The following is a 22,446-nucleotide window of genomic DNA, read 5'->3' as shown; positions in this document are numbered from 1 at the left end:
TCAGGAGAAGAATTTTGAGAAGGACAAAGCTATTCAGAGAATTTTATAAATAAAGCTAAAATAGTGTTTCCCACCATTTAGAATGTGGGCTTTCGGATAGCTTTGAGTTATCTCCCCAATAACTGAATCTTAAAATCTATACCATATCAATTGGGAAGCCGTGAACAATTTTGATATTAAGAACAAAAATCTGCACAATAACCCTGTATGTGAGACAGCAAAAGAGACACAGATGTATAGAACAGTCTTTTGGACTCTGTGGGAGGGGGGGGAGGATGATTTGGGAGAATGGCATTAAAACATGTATAATATCATATAAAAAATAAAAATAAAAAGTTTAAATTAAAAAAATAAAAATAAAAACAAATAAGCAAACAAAATAGTCTTAATCCATATGCATATAATACATATGCATAAAATGCTATATTATAACCTATTGTTTTAAGCTTTATAAAATATTAGTGTTTGATATAATCTATTATGATTTTTATCAGTAAATATTTCTTTAAGATTCATAAAAAACAAAAAATTTCAGAAAGCAATTGCCATGGTTGACAATCAAACAGTAGATCCCAACCCGTAAGTTCTGTTCTCAAAATCCAAGCCTAAGGGTACTGCATACCTAACACACAGTAGCAGAGTGCTTTTTTCTTAGAAGCCAAAAAGAGGATTTTTAAGGGAACACGGCAAAAATAAAGGCTGGGTTGATGTGCTTGTACATACACAGTAGAATAGGCGCTACAGATAATTGAGTTGATGGCCCAGAGACACAATAATATCTTGAAGAAAGTCAATGTATTTGTTTGCAGTGGCTAAAAAAATCAAACTGTACCTTTGTTATGGGTAGAATCATGTCTTTCCACAAGAGATGTTGAAGTTATCACTCCAATTGCCTCAGAATGAGACCTTATTTAGAAATAGGGTCATCGAGGATACATTTAGCTATGATGATACTAGAATAGGGTAGGTCCCTAATCAAATATAACTGTCCTTATAAGAAAATGTTATCTGGGGACTTCCCTGTTGAAAAGACGCTTGCTCCTTGAAAGAAAAGCTATGACCAACCTAGATAGCATATTAAAAAGTAGATACATTACTTTGCTGACAAAGGTCTGTCTAGTCAAAACTATGGTTTTTCCATTAGTCACATATGGATTTGAGCGTTGGACTATAAAGGAAGCTGAGCCACGGGTGTACACATGCTCCCCATCCTGAACGCTCCTCCCACCTCCCTCCCCATACCATCCCTCTGGGTCATCCCAGTGCACCAGCCCCAAGCCCTGCATATAGCCTCCAATTAAAATAAATAAATTTAAATTTAAAAAAAGAGAAAGCCGAGCACCAAAGAATTGATGCTTTTGAACTGTGGTGTTGGAGAGTCCCTTGGACTGCAAGGAGATCCAACCAGTCAATCCTAAAGGAAATCAGTCCTGAATATTCATTGGAAGGACTGATGTTGATTCTGAAGCTCCAATACTTTGGCCACCTGATGTGAAGAACTGACTCCTTGGAAAAGACTCTGATGCTGGGAAAGATTGAAGGTTGGAGAAGGGGAAGACAGAGGATGAGATGATTGGATGGCATCACCGACTAGATGAACATGAGTTTGAGCAAGCTCTGGGAGTTGTTGATGGACAGGGAAGCCTGCCGTGCTGCAATCCATGGAGTTGCAAAGAGTTGGACACAATTGAGTGACTGAACTGAACTAAACTGAACTGTTGGTCTAGTGGCTAAGACTCTACACTCCCAATAAGGACCTGGGTTAGATCCCTGGTCAGGGAACTAGATCCTGCATGCAGCAACTAAGCATGTACAATGTAACGAAGACGCAGAGCAACAAAATAAGAAAAGAAAATAAATTTTAAAAGAAAAAAATAAAACATCATCTGAAGACAAGAGATCAACAGGGAATAAACCCATGTAACAACACAGGCAGAGATTGGAGCTATGCAGGTACAAACCAAGGAATGCCAAGGACTGTCAGCACCCCCAGGAGGTAGGGAGATGGGAGGAATGATTCTCTCCTGCAGGTTTCAGACACAACATGGCCCTGTTAACATGTTAATTTCAGACTTCTGGCCTCCAGAGCTGTGAAACAATAAATTGATCCTGTTCTAAGCCACTCCAGTGTGTGGTTCTTTGTTAAGGGAGCCCTAGGAAAGGAAAGCAGCCTCCTATGCTGGAGAAGTCTTTAGGCCCTCGGCTCCAAGTACCTTAGTTTGTCTTCCAGATCCTGTTCACAGTGTGCTTGAGGCTCTAAGAGAATTAAAAGTTTCAGGAAGTTATCTTAAGTCATCATTTTCTAGGTAGTCTTGTCTTGCCTAACTCCCATTATGCTCCAAAAATTCCTCTCTACCTCTGGGTCCTGAACTCATGATGTTCCTTCATACTTTTCACCTTCGTGCGTATTCATCCCTCTAAACAAAATGCCCTCTGCATCCACCTAGGTCTCCCTTTCCCAATCTTACCACAAAAAAGTCTTCCCTTAAGGCTCCTTTCTTCATAGCATTTGTTGAATGAATGAATGAATTTATTCCATCAAAATCTACAGTACAAAATATAAGCAATACAAAAAATAGCTGAAAATAGTTGAAGATTGTAAACATATTAGGAAGCCTCATACAACTTTCCTGTCATTATTTAAGTAAAAAATAAGTAAGCTGTAAAATATTAAACTATCTTGTTGAGGAAAAAAAAATCTATGGTATTTACATAGAAAGCCTCATAGTTAAATATTCACTGTTTATGATACAACAAAATTAGATATAAATTGGAAGGTGACTAAAATAAATACTTGGAATTTAAGAAAAAATGGAAAGGAAAAACATAAATTAAAAAACTATCTTAAGGGCAAAGAAAACACACCATATAAAAATAAATGGGAGGCATCTAAATTTGTAATCTCTTTCTCTATGTGTATATGTAAATACACAGGTATGTATATCCTTAATATCCTTAAATGCTTTTGTTATTATTAAATTTCAATAATATTCCATTATTATTGAAAAATAATTTTTAAAGGACGATTAATACTCATGGAAAGAAACTAAAAACAAAAAGGAAACACAAGGAAAAGGAAATTATCACAGATAAAATATAGTTAAGAGCTTAAATTAATTAAAAACATTAAGGATAAAGAAATTTAGAAAAGCAGGATATTAAAAAAAAGATTTACTTTTTGTCTTATAAGTCTACATAGGGAAATCATAGAAAATCATTGTATGTAAATTTAAGAATAAGAATTGGTGATGTAACAAGCATCAGTTCAGTTCAGTCGCTCAGTCCTGTCTGACTCTGCGACTCCATGAATCGCAGCACGCCAGGCCTCCCTGTCCATCACCAACTCCCGGAGTTCACTCAGACTCACGTCCATCAAGTCAGTGATGCCATCCAGCCATCTCATCCTCTGTCGTCCCCTTCTCCTCCTGCCCCCAATCCCTCCCAGCATCAGAGTCTTTTCCAATAAGTCAACTCTTTGCATGAGGTGGCCAAAGTACTGGAGTTTCAGCTTTAGCATCAGTCCTTCCAAAGAAATCCCAGGGCTGATCTCCTTGCAGTCCAAGGGACTCTCAAGAGTCTTCTCCAACACCACAGTTCAAAGGCATCAATTCTTCGGCGCTCAGCTTTCTTCACAGTTCAACTCTCACATCCATACATGACCACAGGAAAAACCATAGCCTTGACTAGACAGACCTTTGTTGGCAAAGTAGTACCTCTGCTTTTGAATATGCTATCTAGGTTGGTCATAACTTTTCTTCCAAGGAGTAAGCGTCTTTTAATTTCATGGCTGCAGTCACCATCTGCAGTGATTTTGGAGCCCCAAAAATAAAGTCTGACACTGTTTCCACTGTTTCCCCATCTATTTCCCATGAAGTGATGGGACCAGGTGCCATAATCTTTGTTTTCTGAATGTTGAGCTTTAAGTCAACTTTTTCACTCTCCACTTTCACTTTCATCAGAGGCCTTTTAGTTCCTCTTCACTTTTTGCCATAAGGGTGGTGTCATCTGCATATCTGAGGTTATTGATATTTCTCCTGGCAATCTTGATTCCAGCTTGTGCTTCCTCCAGCCCAGCGTTTCTCAGAATGTACTCTGCATATAAGTTAAATAAGCAGAGTGACAATATACAGCTTGACGTACTCCTTTTCCTATTTGGAACCAGTCTGTTGTTCCATGTCCAGTTCTAACTGTTGCTTCCTGACCTGCATATAGGTACATGATAATTAAAATAATGATAATTTTATAACACATATAGTTCTATGGCACCAACTTTGAAAATCTAGAGGAAGTCAAAAAATCTTTAAAAAAGGAAAAATAATAATAAGATAAAATTATTTTTACAATAACACAAAGAATTCATTTGTCTTTTTCACTCTGCTTCTGTTATGAACATACAAGAGATTTTGCGGCAGACTGCAGAGGCCACATGACATATTTTATTACAACAGACTGAGTGCAGAAGCACAGGTGAGAATAAAGCTGTTTCCTATTCCCTAGACCTTAAAGTAATTTGCAAATATATGAAGCAAAACCAGTCCCAAATTGGTTTTGTTTTATAATTTTTTCATAAAAGGTATGTCATTTACATGAACTTGCATTGGGTTCATTAGTGTTATTTTTAACACTGTTTAAAACTTTCTGGTTCAGTTTTTAACATGGATAATATTGATGGATATAACCTACATAAACAAAAATTCTTTGGGCAGTCTTAATTTTTAAGAATGTGGCAGATTCATTTTGATATTTGGCAAAACTAATACAATTATGTAAAGTTTAAAAATAAAATAAAATTAGAAGAAAAAAAAAGAATGTAGATAGACCCTGTGACTAAAATATTTGAGAACTGTTGGGGTAGAATTTTGTTTCCAAATGTTTGAGAAATGTAGTTTTAAAATCATTATTTGCAGACAACAGCAAACCATACTAAGTTATTCACTTTCAACCATATTGGTCATTTCTTTTTCACTGAAATGCTTCCTCTAGGAGTGCTTGGAAATAGTGTGTCTGAGTAATAAGTGTATGAACATTTTCTTCCCATTTTTTATACTTTTAAATTTATATATTTCAGTGGAGGTAAAATTCTAGGTTCAGTTTTTTTCTTGAACTTTTTATTATTGTCTCCTTTCACCTACCATTTTTCTTGTAAAGTTTGATATCAACCTAAATCTTGATTCTTTAAAAACTTACACTGTAACAACTTAGAATGGAAAAAAGTGGTCTTAATATTTTGAAAATATGGAGATAATTATGTATATGTAAAATATGGAGAGGAAACACAAAGTTATTACAAGTTTTGTCTCCAGCTGGGATGAGTATATGAATTTTCATATTTTCTTAAGCTTTTCTGTATTCCAAATTTATGAACATAAATTTCTTTTATAATCAGAAAAAGTCAATTTCTCTACAACCTCCCTGAATAGGGGCAGGAAAAGGGAAGAGGAGGAAACAAGCATGATTTACTGGGTAGCTACCATGTATCACATGCTCTCTACTGGATCCTTTTAAATTTTACATCATTTGTTCATCATGTAAACATTGTGAAACAGGCCTTACTAATCGACAGCACTGTCATTTTGTACTTGGGATTTTGTAGGTTTTTGATACAAAGTATGTATTTTCCCTTTCACCCACAAAATGAAAAATCTAATTTTGGAACTTTTTTTATAACAGGTTTTTAGAAATCATTATTCGGATAATGATAATTTTAGAGATTGTGTTCCCTGCTTTGCACTTCTCTTAATGTAACACTATTGTTTCCAGTGAATCATGATAATGTATATTCATATCCCAAAACGGAAATTTTAAAATACTTTGAAAATGACAAGAATGGAACTGTTAAACATCATTTTGTGTCCCTTAACCTATAACTGTCATTGTGTAACTAAAAGGAAAAAGAATCAGAAAAAAAAAGATCTATAACCTCACAAATGTAAGTAGAACTTTATCAAATTATTTTTAAAAACAGCAAAGAGTGGCAAAATGGGGGAGGGCTGTTAAGCTTTCAGTCTGCAGTTATGGACCATATTTATGTTGGTTTATATATATAGGATCATAAGATTGACAAAGAAAAGTGATTACAGCAGCAAAAATACAGAGAAAACTTCTCACATGTCAAAGCAAACTTAGGAAATTAGCAGCTCATAAGACAGAAATGAAGGTTGGTAGAATCTTGAAGAGCAATCTTTACATGATAATTAGGCAGTGAAATACATACAGAAGAGGAACACAATCAGAAAATAAATCTTCACTCAAGTGTCAATGTATATTGCACATTACTAAAGAAAGTACAGGGAAAAGAATAATTTCTTGGAGTAAAATTGAGCAGCCTTAAATCCAGAGCTCATGTTCTATTCCTGCTAGGAACCTGAGTCATTGTTTTATTGCAAGCAAGTAAGTCATTTTGCTTCTCTTTGCCTCAAATTACTCATCTATAAAAAGCTATAGTTCCAGCATTCTTACAGGCCATCCCATCACGCCTCTTCTTTATCCACAGAGTGCCGGATATCTACCCGGGAAGCAAATTTAGGAATTAATTCAGAAATAAAAGCTCCAACTCCGAAACATAAAAATAAAGATGGAACATAATGAACAAGCAAACTCTGAAAGTTCTCAGTTGTATATTTCATTTTAGTTCATGGATATGACTGACATAACCTTTAAAAAGTGTTATTTGCTGTTCAAATTTAATATCACTTATGTTGAAACTAGACTATAAATATAAAGAGAGCCCACATTATCATCATTGTACCCTAGGGAAAACTATTATATATTTGGTTCTAATGAAATTCATAATTTTGTTTTTGTTATTATTATTTTACAAAGAGCAATGAATCCTAGTCTGGTACATGTAAATTCAAGCCTTTTTCTTCAAGTTGTGCTTTTTATCAATGGATAAAAAGATTTTTAATATAATGGGAATAACTATTCATTCAGAAAAAGAAGTACAAATCAAAACCACAATGAGATATCACCTCACACCTTTCAGTATAGCTAATATCAAAAAAAAAAAAATTAAGTGTTGGCAAGGATGTGGAGACATTGGAATCTTTGTAGACTATTGTAGAATGTAAAATGGTGTAGCCTCTATGGAAAACAGCATAGAGGCTCCTTTAAAAAAATAAAGATAACCACTTTACAATACATGTAAGTCGTTATGCTATATACCTTAAACTTATACAGTGCTGAATGTCAATTATACCACAAAAAAACTGAAATAAAAAACCAATTCCAAGTTCTCTTTAAAAAAATAAAATACAAGGGAAAAAAAGAAGGAAGAGAACCTGAAAATAGTAACTAATCACAATACTTTATTTGGACTCTGATTCAAACAAAATGCAAACCAAAATCATTTTTCACAGCATCTGTGTTAGATTAATTACATTAGTAAGCTCAATGAATGGCTTTCCTGAACTAAAAGAATTTTAAAATAGGAATATCATACGATCCAATGATCTGCCTTCTGGGTATATTTCCAAAAGAATTGAAATCATGATCTCGAAGAGATACCTGCACTCCCAAGTTCATTGCAGCATTATTCACAACAGCCAAGATATGGAAACAACTCAGGTGCTCATCAGTGGATAAACAGATGAAGAAACTGTGATATATGTATATATACACACACAAATTGGAGAAGAAAATGGCAACCCATTCCAGTATCCTTGCCTGGAAAATTCCATGAACAGAGGAGCTTGGTAGGCTACAGTCCTTGGGGTCGCACAGAGTTGGACATGACTGAACATGCATGCACGGCACACACATGAAGTATGATACATATACCTATATATATGTATGTGTGTCTCTGTGTGTGTGTGTGTGTGTGTGTATCGGAGAAGGCAATGGCACCCCACTCCAGTACTCTTGCCTGGAAAATCCCATGGACGGAGGAGCCTTGTAGGTTGCAGTCCATGGGGTCACTAAGAGTTGGACACGACTGAGTGACTTCACTTTCACTTTTCACTTTCATGCATTGGAGAAGGAAATGGCAACCCACTCCAGTGTTCTTGCCTGGAGAATCCCAGGGACGGGGAGCCTGGTGGGCTGCCGTCTATGGGGTCACACAGAGTCGGAAACGACTGAGGTGACTTAGCAGCAGCATATATATATATATAAACATTATTCAGCCTTAAAAAAAAAAAAAAAGAAGAAGGAAATCCTGCCATATGGGAAAACATATGAACCAGGAGGACACTGTGCTAAATGAAATAAGCCTGTCACAGAAGGACAAATACTGCATGATTCCACTCACATGGGATATCTTAAAAAGCCAAGCTCTTAGAAAGAAAGAACAGAATGGTAGTTGCCAAGGACTGAGGCGGGGTCAATGGGGAGTTACGCGTGTATGAAGTTTCAGTTATACAAGGTGATTAAGTTCTAGAAATCTGTTATATAATGTATTGTCTAGAATTGATAATATTGTATTGAACACTTAAAAATTAGTTAAGAGGGTAGATCTCATGTTAAATATTCTTACCACAATGAAAAGCACACACAAAATGATGCTGGAAGGAATTACTCCCTAGCATTGTTAAATTTATTAAAAGACTAAATAATAAAGTGAAACTACTTCTGGACTTATTTTCCCTACTCTCATTGTCAGGAAGATGGCAATGACCAGATTGCACTTGGATGCAACATACCAAGGATGGAACCTCCCAAATAGCTCTAGATCACTCACTTCCAAATGGTTCTGTATGAAAGAGATTATCACCTTTTTTCTTTGTGTGGGGGAAAAAAATGGTAAGAAAATAACTACATCAAAAAGGCTGAACAGTGAAAGGATAATTGGAGAGCCATAAAGTTTGGTTTCCTCAAAGATCTACTGGTAAAGAGTTCCTAGACAAATCTACTCACATAGACGTTGAGTTCCTTATCTGTACAAGGAAAGCACTGGCAATGTTGGTCATTTGCAGTCTGTGCTCAAAGAATAATTTAAGGTAGCACAGAATTTCCCTAGGATAACAAGGGGAGGTATGTAGGAATCTCAGACTTTAAGTAGACTAGCTTTTACTTGTCCAAAAAGTAAATTGGTAAATTAGTTAATTGATACTGAATTAAACTATTTTTTAAATACTGTAAAGCATTACTGCTAAAAGGCAAGTACTTCCAAGATCCTAAAATTTAAGAGGAGACAAGATGGTGGAGTAGAAGGATGTGAGCTCACCACTTCTTACAGAAACACGAAAATCACGACTAACTGCTGAACAACCATCAACAAAAAAATGCTGGAACCAAGATACTGATATTTATAATTATGTATGTCTCAGAAAATTAAGAATAATAGGCATAATATACTACTGTTCTCTAACACTAGGAAACAAATATTTATAAGAGTCACTTCTGAACACTCTATTTTCATGCATATCTTTGCATTAGTTTGGGTTATTTCATCTGTTAGGAACAATATGGAATTTACTTATTCCACTACTTGGAAGTCCAGAGTTAAGAGAGGTGGAAGGTAAGAGCCTCTGGAGTGTTTCCCTGAGAGGTGGATTCATTGAGAAGTTGATCAAGCTTAAACTTTAGAGGCTATCACTTGCCCCTTTTAAAGCCCTTCACCTAATTCTGTATACAGATTTTTTTAATTAATTTTTTTGATGACATCCCTACTCCCCCTCATAAATTGTTTAATCTTGAGACCCCAGAAAAACTGGATCAATGCCTGCCTCTGACATAATTTCCCAGCAAGAGTCCTAGCGATGCACTCCTGATGGGGTTATCTTTGTTTACCAGCTAACTTGCCTCTGGATTACAAAATGGCTTCTGAAAGCTAACCAGGTAATAGGTCTTCTCATTCTCTTCCAGGCATTCACTTACAGGCATTTTTTTACTCCTTGAAAAGCATGGAACATGTGTCCTTTCTTTTGTAATGATGAACTGTGTCCCTGGTTTCTAGGATGATGTCACATGCTAATTGACTTAAGTCTAGATTTCAGAACCTACTTACTGGCAAAGGAATGGATATTGCCCAATTCATTCAGACAAATATAAACCCACCTCAGGAAATAGGGTTGGAATTAGCTCACCCAGTGGGCCATGGGCTACATAGGAGACTGCTGATGCCTGAACAAATTCAGATGTGGGATGACTTAAGCCTGTATGGGTCAATGACACTTGAGAAAAGCCTTGCTAGGGCATTCCTGGGGTGGGGGTGGGTGGGAAGGAACTCACTCTTAAGAGAAAGGCACAGAAAATCATTCTCTGTCTGTATCTGTTTGTCTGTCTGTCTGTCTCTCTCTCATCTGCTGGGTGTGAACATGAAACTATATTACCCCAGAGGCTACTGGCAGCCATCTTACCATCATGGAGAAAGTGAAACAAAGCACAGAGTTCATGTACACTATAAGGCAAAGGGAAAACACACACACACGCACACAGAGATCTATTGTTTTCTATAGTAAATCGACCCAACTTCTATACTTTCAGTTACATGGGCCAGAAAAATTCTTATTTTTAAACAAGCTTAATCTTTTTGCCATTTTCACACACTCAATCTAATGATAAATTCATTAAACTTTCATCATTCTACCTACATCAGAAAATGATCATTTTATTACAATGGAATTGATCCTTTTATTTTCTACATATATTAAATTATCGATTAAGACTGCAGTCTTTATATTCATATCTTTTCTACTGTGTTATGCATTCCACCTTCATGCCTTTTAGGTAGCCAAATAGAGACATAGGGAGGACTACTGGACATGACAGAAAAGTTTAGAGAGGGTTCTAGAAAGAGCTATAAATTTGGGGATCATCTTTATATTTAAAGCCAGGTGTCCAGACGAGATCACCTAAGATATGAGTACAGATTCAAATTAAAAGAGGTCCAAAGACTGCATCTTTCAAGGTAAAATAAGACAATCTGGAAACTCCAGCACAAAAGAGAAACATCATCATTGGTTGAGTTAACCACTAGGTCCTTCCCATAACAGATCAGTTTCTCAATTTCCCTCTTAATGCAATCAGGATAAAATCCTCTCTTCCTGACTGCCAATCATAGTGGTACAATTACTGAACAGATATTAATTTAGTCCTTACTGTGTTCTAGGTCTCTGTGAAGATCACAGGACGGTCACAGAAACCAATGAATAGAAAAGAATCCCATACTAAAGGGTGTTTTGGGGACTTCCCTGGTAGTCCAGGGGTTAAGAATCTGCCTTCCAATTCAGGGAAGTGAGTTTGATCCCTGGTTGAGGAACTAAAATCCCACAGGCCTCGGGGCAAGTAAGCCCGCCACCACAACTAGAGAGAAGCCTGTGCTGCAGGGAAGGCCCAGTACAGCCAAAAGTTTAAAGGAAAACTTTTTAAATTGTGTTAATAGTTCTAAAGGAACAAGACTAGAGGAGAGGGGAGAAATAGAGAGCAATATGTGGAGACAGATGAACACACTGAACCCCAAGCAACCATCAATGGTTCCCCATTCTGAGGGTGCCAGGGCCCAGTAATGAAGAAGTAATTAACCATGTTTAAAAAAAAAATCTTCAGAGCAATTGCTTTTCTGTAAATATAATAATATATACAAAACAGGATTTTTGTAAGTTTGCTTAATCATGTTAGAAATTAGAAATAGGATTTAAAAAAAACAGTCTCTTAGTTGGTATTTTAAATCTCCTATTGCTGCCTACCTTTCTAAATGAGAAAAATGGAATTTCAAAGAGGCAAGTGAATCTAGAAAGCAAAGGATCACAAAACAGGTTAGCAATGGCTAGAGTTCATGATTGTTTGTATTTTAGAATTTGTATTTTAGAAATACACAAAGGGTAATTTAAGAGGCTTTTTAAAAAATAATAAAATATATGTCAAGCCCACATTGCAAACCAGATTTAAACTCAGTGAAGTGATCTTTCATACATTATACAGTGGCAATTACCATGTAAATAGATTTTAAATAAAGTGATGTATTATTTAAAACCTCAGTGTTATATAAAGCAAGCATGGGGAAATGCTTGATGTCTATTTTATTTTCAAATCAGCAACCCCTTTCCACATACAGAGAAGGGGCAACAATTGCGCTACGTAATTTTAATTATATTTCTCATAATAAAGTTCTGTAGCCCCTATGATTATAGATTTCCCCAACATTTGTGGGAAACATGATAATATCCCCTATATAATCATAAGTCTGACATTTTTCCCATTTGAGGGCATTCTCCTTTCAGAAAATTTTTAATGAGAACTCCTAGAGAACACATTTAATTCAGACTGCTATAAATGACCTAAAATAATAAAAATCATGATGAATGAGAGCAAAAGTTTCCTCCCATATGAAAGAAATTTTTCAAGGTGTCCTTGCAGGAGCCAGTTGGAACAACAGAGAGGAAAGGAAGGGAAAGGACTTAGGGAGGGTTGCATGGGCTCTACAGAGGAGTCTGGATCAGAGAGACCAAGGCCAGGGTCAGAGTCTGCTGAAAACCCAGCCTCCTGCCAAATGGGTACCATTTGTACCAGCACCTGAGAGTCACATGGGAGTTGTATAAATTACATTCAGGCTCCCCAGGTCTCTACCTAAGTAGTAGCTGTGCGTGTATTCTTCTCTCCCTGCAATTCTTCCTCTGTGTTCCTGACTCTGGGCTCATTGCCCATTGGCCTTACCCCATTTAGGCCACGCCCATAAATGGAGAGTGAGAGAAGGTGGGGACAGATGGGTCCCCAAACACCAATTGAGTTGACAGTGATGTGGGAGGGAGGATTCCCACACTTTCCCTGAGGACACCTAGCTTGGGATTCACCTCTTCTACTCACTTCCCCTCACTCGAGAGTCAGAGCCAAGGAAAAACACATTCTGGAACATATTATACATTTCTCAACTCAATGATCTCGTCCTGTCAAAGCAAAAAATACTCTACTTATTACTTGGAAATTGGGAACATAAGTCTCTAAGATGTGTTCAATTGATATTTATCATCTAATAACCCCTGAATTCTCCTTGTCTCTTTCTTCTCCTACTCATCATCTAAATTTTCAATTGGATTACATCTGTCTTTTTTCCCAATGGTACCCTCCTATCCATTTTGTATCAGATTACTTTAATAGCCCACTATCCATTTCCCTGACACCAAATGTCCTTTTGCTCAACAATCATATCTGAGCTCCTCCTATTGAGATCCTGCAGAATGAAAAAGATGGAGTAGCATTGTATTCTCAGAGTTTCTCATAGTTTTCATCCCTGCATATATGACCAAAGTTCTAATCCATCTTCCTAATATCATCTTTCAACTTAGTTTAACTCTACAGTGCTTTTTAAAGAACAGATACCTGTATATGTATAACTGAATCACTTTGCTGTACACCTAAAACTAACAGCAACATTGTTAATCAACTGCACCCCAATATAAAATAAAATTTTTTCAATATATAAGTAGATCAAATGGAAACACTTCATCCTTGGCAATCAAATCATCATGTACTTATCTCTATCTCTAAACACTAGCAAATTTTAGTTCAGTTTAAAGAGTGTCAGACCAGGGTATGAATTCACACTGTTGCCTTGGACACAGGACTTAACTTCTCTGTGATTCAGTTTCCCAATTTCTAAACTTGAGGTAACAGCTCCTCCTTTACAAAACTTTTGAAAAACTGAATGCCTTGATGTCAATAAAAATTATTTGGCAGTGGTAAAGGGCTGTATCAAGATAAGTTATTATTTTAAACTATCTTTCACATTTAATGTTCCCTACCAACACCAGACCTAAACTGTATTGGAACCATGACTGCCTGCCCTTTTCTTTCTACCAAATCTAATGCAATCTAGTGTAAATCTAATGATAGCTTCAAAGTCTATTTCAAGTTCTATTCCTCAGCATTTACAATAGCAATAATAGTTTATCCCTACTGCAAGTTTACTGCTGCTATAAATAAAGGACTTGTAATGCATTATCTTATTTCTTCTTTTTAACAACCTTAGGAGGTGATACTATTAGAATCACCATTGTATATGAAGAGAATGAGCATTAGCTAAGTTCAGAAACTTGATCACAGCAGCACAATATACAATAGACTCATGAGTCAAGTGAGTCGGAGTCTTCAAGAGTCCAGTATCATAGCCAGTACATTATATTTTATTTCTGCAGCCTTCTATCAAATTCCTCTCTTTTACTTCATACTTTCCCATTTCTGGATTTCCATAGCAAAGACTTTTTATCCAACTTTACACAGCCTGTATATAGTAAGCTTTATTTCTCTATAATAGTTATCAACTCCTAAAGGAAAAGGACCGTGGATTCACTTTCATTGATGTTTTGTTCCACAGATCCTATTATATCCCTACATGGAAAGCAAAAACATTAATAAATAGATTGTGCCTTTACTTGACATTATAGAGACCAGATAAAAGAGAGAAAGATGCATACAGTAAAGAATAATGAAATAGCAACACCTAATACTGATAATTTAAGAATTAAAATCCAAAGACTTTTTTTTTTTTTCAAAGACTTTTTAGTTTATTTTCCTTTACTCATTTATGGTTGAGGATTTCTTTATATTTGAAAGACATCACCCTGTAAATAAGCTAGGTTTCCAGTAATATATGTTTTTTTTGCCTCTTCTGACTTTTGTAAGTAGTATACCTTTTGAGTTTGTTGGTAGTGGCCCACTTAAGCTATCCTCTTTAGTGTCATGTTAAGGAGATTTGATGAGTCCTTGTTCAATATGTTAGTGAAGTTATAATCTGTCATGCTATTTAAATGTCTGATTTTGTACTGTGTGTTTGTATGTTTGTGTGTGACAATGATCTATGTGAAGTTGTTCACAATTGAGTTAGTTATCGCTGAAGAAATGATTACTAGTACCCTTGAGGAAAAGCAGGGAAATAATTTTGATTTTTTTCTTCATTAGGCCTGGGAGATTTAGTAAGAAACATCTGTTTGTTTGATGTGAATGTTATACTCATAAAAGGGAAATTCTGTATAATATATTTATTTCTAAGTCTTCTTGTACACATATTTATTTAGATATAAACATATACATAGCAACTGATTATCTCTTAATTAAAAGATGTGTGCAATCTAACCAAGCACAATAAATGAAAGAAAGCACCCTATTATACATAGCTTTACCTCTCTATCAATATTCTCAACTTTAAAAAGTAGATGTTAAATTCCACCTCACAAGACCATCACAAGAATTCTGTGAGATAAGAAAACACAATGATTGGCATGCATTAAACATTCAGTAAATGTGAATTCCTCAGTTCCTATGACCAATCCTCTCCCACTACATAAAACTGTTTTTAAATCTCTCATATCGTGACAAATGATGAAAATTGCACATCACAACTAAAAGAAATTAATACACACATACATGACCTTTACCAGTAACCTCCCATGAAAATATGGCTATCCTTCACAATCTAGCAGTCATTGATGACCTCTCTAGGGAATGGATGGGAAAGACGGTGTTTAATGGAGCAAACCAAAGGGAACAACCTATAAGATGAGATCCTTAGAGTCAGCAGATAGGTTCTCTGTTCATCTGACTTTATTCCTTCTCCTTTGTCGCACCATGAAACATGAGAAGTAAATACTAGGAACTGACACTCAGAATCAAAATACGCACATAAAGACCAACATACATACTACAAATGTCACTATGTTATCATTTTTACTTATCAAATTTTCTTAGTCCCCAGGCTATGACTAAGAAAGTGGGACATTAACTAATAATTAGTCAAAAGAGCTTTTCAGTGAGTACTTGACCTGTATTAATAATCACCCTAGGCACTGTGAGGCATAGAGAAGGATAAGCCAGAGTTAAACCCAACAAATTTCCACTCAGCTCAACATACATGCAGGAAGCGAGTTTTAAAGTATTCCACAGGAGATCCAAAGGCAAACCAAGATATTGCCCTTGGCCTCAAGAAGTATTTGGCCCAATAATGGATTATAGGAATGCTATTTGGCATACGTTATAAGGGTTACAGATTTTGAAAAGAGAAAACTAACACTGAGTTCAAATGGGATTTTGTAGTATTATGTATGGGAATTTAGTTTTATCTTGAAAGATGGTATCATTTGAATGGATGAAGTAGACATAGGGCATGGTAATAGGTCATCATGGAAGAGTGGACAAGAAGAAAGGATTTACTGGGACCTTCCTAACTGCTGACAAGTCTTTCCAGAAAGATTGTATGGAAATGCTTAGTGATTTGATAGAAATTGTGAACCATGAGGTAGTTTGTCTTTTGTTTTTTAGTAGCTAGATTCCAGTGGCCAAAGAGTAGTGTTTGTCCACAATTGCCGTGAAGACCTGTGGTTAGGCAATCTAAGTATCCATAAAAGAAAACTACCTATATGTTCCAATATCTGAGTCCAGAGATGACTCTTTATCAGAGGATTTATCACTTAAATTGGTCATCCATCTTTCAGAATACAACCACTTAGATGAGTTAAAATGCTTATAGTTGACCCTGGAACAACATGGGTTTGAACTGTACGGGTTCATTTATATTTGGATATTTTTCAGTAATAAATACTATAATACTACATCGTCCATGGTTAGTGAATCTACAGATATGGAGGGAACCCCAAATACAAATGGCCAGGCAGTCTACTCTGCATTTTACCCAGATTAACCCCCATCTTATTCAAAGATTAAGTGTATATGATTTACGGACAATGGCTAGTTTTCAAGGCTGCAGAAAAAAATATGGCTTTAATGTTTGATTATATGTGCATATTCTGACTCTCACTGCTGTACAACCATTTAAAGAGAAATATTTCGCTTTCATAGGAAAGCACAGTGCAGATTTTAAACAACCAGAAATACAGACGATCTCTATATTTACTCTTAATTATATTTTCAAACAGGGCAAGTTCTTGGCAAATCTTTCAATAGTGAACAATAAAAGGCTGGATATAAAGAACTTGACACTATAATTATAAACTCAAATTTCTTGTAGACATTTTTAATGCAGGTCATGTGGGAAGTACCAAGAGATCTGTCCCAAAAAAAGGGACAATCACATGGAAACAGATGAAGACCACCCAGAGGAGAATAAGTAAACATTATTTATTCAGAGCTTGCTCTATCAAGGGAAGTAGTTCAAATCATTTGGATTTGGCAGAATCCAAGGCAAGCAGTGGAGTGGGAAAGCTTTATAGTGAAAAAAATGGAAGTCTTTATGTATCCCCTGATTGTGGCTAATGACATGGGGAAATTGGAGGTGAGATAACTAAAAGTAGGACATTTTTGGAGATAGGACATGGGAACATATTTAGCATTCTCTGCTTGGTTCTAAGTTGTAAGTGGGGACAAAAATTAGGGAAGCAAGTAGTTACTGACCAAGTCCTGACCATTTGAGGCCAATTGCTGCAGATGTTGTGATTTTGATTCTTGGACTGCTTGCTCTACAGTTTGTGGGTCAGAGATCTGTATTTATACATGGTCTGGCCATAGTCCCTTTGAATATCCAGCCTGTCAACCATTAGTCTCCAAGTATTTGGACTTAATGTTATAAAACAGGCTTTTACTTGGGTGAAAAAAAAAACAAAAACAAAAACTTGTGACAACTCATCATGACACAAATTTCTTTTTCTTTTATTCAGTAAATTCAACAGTTATAAGCCCATACACCATAAAAGGTAAATCTAAATAATTACTAAACCTTCCCAGGTGGCTCAGTGATAAAGTATCTGCCTACCAATGCAGGAGATGCAAGAGACGTGGGTTTATCCCTGGGTTGGGAAGATCCCTTAGAGGAAGACGTGGCAACCCACTCCTGTTTTCTTGCCTGGGAAATCCTATGGACAGAGGAGCCCGGTGGGCTACAGTCCATGGGGTTGCAAAGAGTTGGACATGACTTAGCGACTGAGCAAACACACAGAGAGAAGGGGAATGAGGGATTAAGAACACAGAGACGTTTTGGAAGAGGTAAGTCTACATAATCAAAATCAATCAAAACTTTTCACAGAGAGCTTTTTCAAGAAGCATCTCATTCCAAGGCTGAATCAAAGAAAAAAAAAAAAACATCTAGAATACTTTTTGTGGCAGAGTGTAAGACAATTCTCAAAGAATGATGAGAATAAGTCAAAAGGAAGCTACCTATTTTTTCTAAAATATATTACAAAAGTGGTAAATATTTTTTTTTATTGAACTATAGTTGGTTTACAATACTCTGGTAGTTTCAAGTATATAGAAGTGATTAAGTTATATATAGTTTTCTATTATAGTCTATTATAAAATACTGAATATATTTCTGCATTTTATACAGTATATTTTTCTTGTTTATTTTATATATAGTGGTGTGTATCTGTTAATTTGTTACTTGGGAAGCAAAGAGATCAAACCAGTCAATCTTAAAGGAAGTCAACCCCTGAATATTCATTGGAAAGACTGATGCTGAAGCTGAAGCTTCAATACTTTGGCCACCTAATGCAAACAACTGACTCATTGGAAAAGACCCTGATGCTGGGAAAGATGAAGGCAGAAGGAGAAGAGGGCAACAGAGGATAGGACAGTTGGATGGCATCACTGATTCACTGGACATGGACTTGGGCAAACTCTAGGAGATGGTGGGAGACAGAGAAGCCTGGCTTGCTTCAGTCCATGGGGTCACAAAGAGTCTACCATGGCTTGGTGATGGCAACAACAACAGCATCTGTTAATCCCACACTCCTAATTATCTTACCCTCTTTCCCCTTTGGTAACCGTAAGTTTGTTTTCTATGTTTGTGAGTCTGTTTATGTTTTATAAATGAGCTCACTTGTATTATTTTTAGATTCCACACATAAGTGTTATCATATAATATTTACACTTCTTTGTTTGGCTTACCTCACTCGGTATGATAAACTTTAGGTCCATCCATCTTGCCTCAAATAGCAATATTTCAATTATTCTGTATGGCTGAATGATATTCCATTTAGCATTATTAATAATAAAGATGCAACAACAACAACACTAATATATTATAACTTTTTACTTTTAAAATTAAAAAAAAAATGCTTTTGGACACACTCCATGGCATGTGGAATCTAGTTCCCTGATCAGGGATCAAACCGGAACACTCTGCATTGGGAGTATGGAGTTTTAACTACTGGACTACAAGGGAAGTCCCTATAATCTTTTTAATAAAATAAGTAGTTATGGGTCTATAATTATAGTAGAGAGAGAAAGGTACAGCACCTCTTTATGTTAGAATATCAACTAATAAGTATATGAAGAATGATGGAATAAAAGTTCATATTTGGGGGCAGTTTTAAGTATTCAATATTCAAATAAAATATCAATGGATGCTAAAATTAATGAATGAAATTTTGAGAGATAACAGGACACACAGATATCTTTGAAAGTCTCTCCCATATTACTTAGTAATAATGAGTAATTACTATAATGAGGAAATGGTAACAATATCATAGAGAAACCTGGCAGGAATCACCATATTTAAGTGATCAAAATCAACATGAGCAGTAATTAAACCAATATTATGTGTCTCCTCATATAATGCACTAGCAAAACACAACTCACATATAGTATGCCTGCCAAAAATACAGATCCTAAATCTAATCAAGAGGAAAATTTAGACAACGGAATATTGAAGGACACTCTACAAAATACCTGGTCTTAACTCTGCAAAATGTCAGTATCATGAAAGATAAGCCTTTGAAACTGTGCAAATTAAAGTAACCAAAGAAACATGACAACTGAATACAAAACCTGATCCAGGATTGGATTCTGGACAGGAAAAAAAAAAGTTGTTATAAAGGACATTATTGAAACAATTGGGGCAATTTTAATATGAATGCAGTTAGATGACAGGACAGTATCAGTGTTATATATCCTGATTTTGATCATTATACTGTGATTATATAAGATGATATTTTTGTTCATAAAAATCACACAGTGAAATGTGAAATGTTTAGGGAAAATGAGGAATGATGTCTATAAACAGCAAATCGTTATCCATATATAGATATAAAGACACAGAGAGAGAGGGAGAGAGGAAGCATGAGTGGCAAATGATTAATAGTGAACCTGGGTGAAGATGAGGTATAGATAAGAGTTATTTGTACTAATATTACCATTTTTAAATTGCTTGAAATTATTTCAATTTTAAAACATTAAAAGTTGGAGTAATAACAAAATTGCAAAATAAAAACTTTTTCACAGCCAAGTTAATCTGCTAGTAGAGCTCCTGAACCTTATTAAGCTAAAAAAGTCTTTCCCCTTCTCCAACCATAAGATTCTTTAAAAATAGTCTTTCTTTCAAACCATTGCTATCTTGGGTATTCTAAAGACTTGGGAGAGATGTCAGTTAGTCAGTTCAGTCACTCAGTCGTGTCCGACTCTTTGCGACCCCATGGATTGCAGCACGCCAGGTCTCCCTGTCCATCACCAACTCCCGGAGTTTACTCAAACTCATGTCCATCGAGTCGGTGATGCCATCCAACCATCTCATCCTCTGTCGTCCCCTTCTCCTCCTGCCTTCAATCTTCCCCAGCAGCAGGGTCTTTTCCAGTGAGTCAGTTCTTCACATCAGGTGACCAAAGTATTAGAGTTTCAGCTTCAGCATCAGTCCTTCCAATGAATATTCAGGACTGATTTCCTGGGAGAGATGACTAGATCCTAAAGTGACACACAGAAACATTCTCCAAGATCTCTATTTGTAAACAGATTAACAAGAAAACTGCACTACTCTTTTTTTATGCCAGAGGGACACAGCACTGGGGTTAGTGAACTAAGCCAATAGTGGTAATTTACCTGAGCTGTAGTTAACTTATTTTCCCACCACCCTGAGAGCTAGTCCTCTAAACCAGGAGTCCCCAACTTCTAAGATCTAACGCCTGATGATCTGAAGTGGAGCTGATGTAATAATAATAGAAATAAAGTGCACAATAAATGCAACGTGCTTGAATCATCCCAAAACTAGTCTCCAACCCCAGTCCGTGGAAAAAACTGTCTTCTGTGAAACTGCTCCCTCGTGCCAAAAAGCTTGGGGACCGCTGCTCTAAACTCATGATTCTCTCTTTCATATCTATTAATATGTATTTCCTGTGTAGCTAACCTTAAATGATTGGACACTCATCATTTCCTCTCTTTCTCAGACACATCTCTCATAAAAAACAGACCAAAATCATCTTGGTCATTCAGCAAGCATCAGGGTGCTCTATTCAACTTCCTTACTACTTCCATACTACCTGATATACAATAAAATCAAGTCTTAGAACTAATGTTGCTCTTTGTACAAAACTTTACTTACAAGCAGGCATGGAGTCTGTTTTGTAGCTAAGAAAAGACCCACTCCTCTGGACAACAGCTCAAACTGATGCCATTAAGATGGTGCGCTTACTATAATCTCATTGTTTTCATAAAAGAGTGTTGGCCTGTGTAACATTGCCAACTACCAACCGCCTATCTTGAACTATTTCTCTCTTTCTCTCTCTCAAACACACGTGCACACACACACACACACACATCTATATATCTGTGTATAGTGGGAGAATGGGAGGGAAGGAAGTGGTTCTTAGAAAACAAAACAAAACAAAACAAAAAACTAGGTTAAAACATTTGGGACTTCCCTGGCAGTACAGTAGCTAAGACTCCACGCTCCCAATGCAGGGGGCACAGGTTCAATCACTGGCCAGGGAACTGAGATAAGCACATGCTGCACAGCATGATCAGATAAATATTTTAAAACCACAAAAAAACATTCAACAGTGATGCAGTGATGCAGATTGCTCCCTCTGGGCCCAGCCCAGCACTTATATTTCCTCTTAGAGCAGCACTGGGCAAACTGATCCTGTAAAGGATCAGAGAGTAAATAGTTTAGGCTTCATGGGTCCTCTGGCTTTTGTTGCTACAACTCAACTCTGCCCCTGCAGTGCAAAAGCAGCCATAGACAATACAGAAACAAAAATGGCAGGGCTATATGCTAACAAAACTGCATTTATAAAACAGGCAGCAGGCTCCAGCTTGCTGACCCCTGTACTGATGTACTTAAGGCAGATTCACATACTGTGAAAATGTTAGTGATGGCATGAAATACCATGGGTTTTCCTCACAGCTTTCTCTCAGGCTCCTCATCTTTTCTTAACTTATCCTATTGTGCCTTTTCAATTTTTTTTCTTTCTTAATCTTAAAAAAAAAAAAAAAAACTTCTTTATTTGGCTGCGCCAGGTCTTAGTTGCAGCACACAGGATCATTAGGTGCACCACACAGGATCATTCGGAGAAGGCAATGGCACCCCACTCCAGTACTCTTGCCTGGAGAATCCCAGGGACGGGGAGCCTGGTGGGCTGCCGTCTATGGGGTCGCACAGAGTCGGACACGACTGAAGCGACTTAGCAGCAGCAGCAACACAAGATCATTAGTTGCAGCATGCGAACTCTCAGTTGCAGCATGTGGGATCTAGTTCCCTGGCCAGGGATTGAACCCTGGCCCCTTGCATTGGGAGCACAGAGTGTTAGCCACTGGACCACCAGGGAAGTCCCTATCTCACTGTGCTTTTGCCTC

Source organism: Bos javanicus, chromosome X, assembly GCF_032452875.1.
Source record: "Bos javanicus breed banteng chromosome X, ARS-OSU_banteng_1.0, whole genome shotgun sequence".
NCBI classification, from domain to species: domain Eukaryota; kingdom Metazoa; phylum Chordata; class Mammalia; order Artiodactyla; family Bovidae; genus Bos; species Bos javanicus.
Note: the sequence above shows the minus strand (reverse complement) of the source record.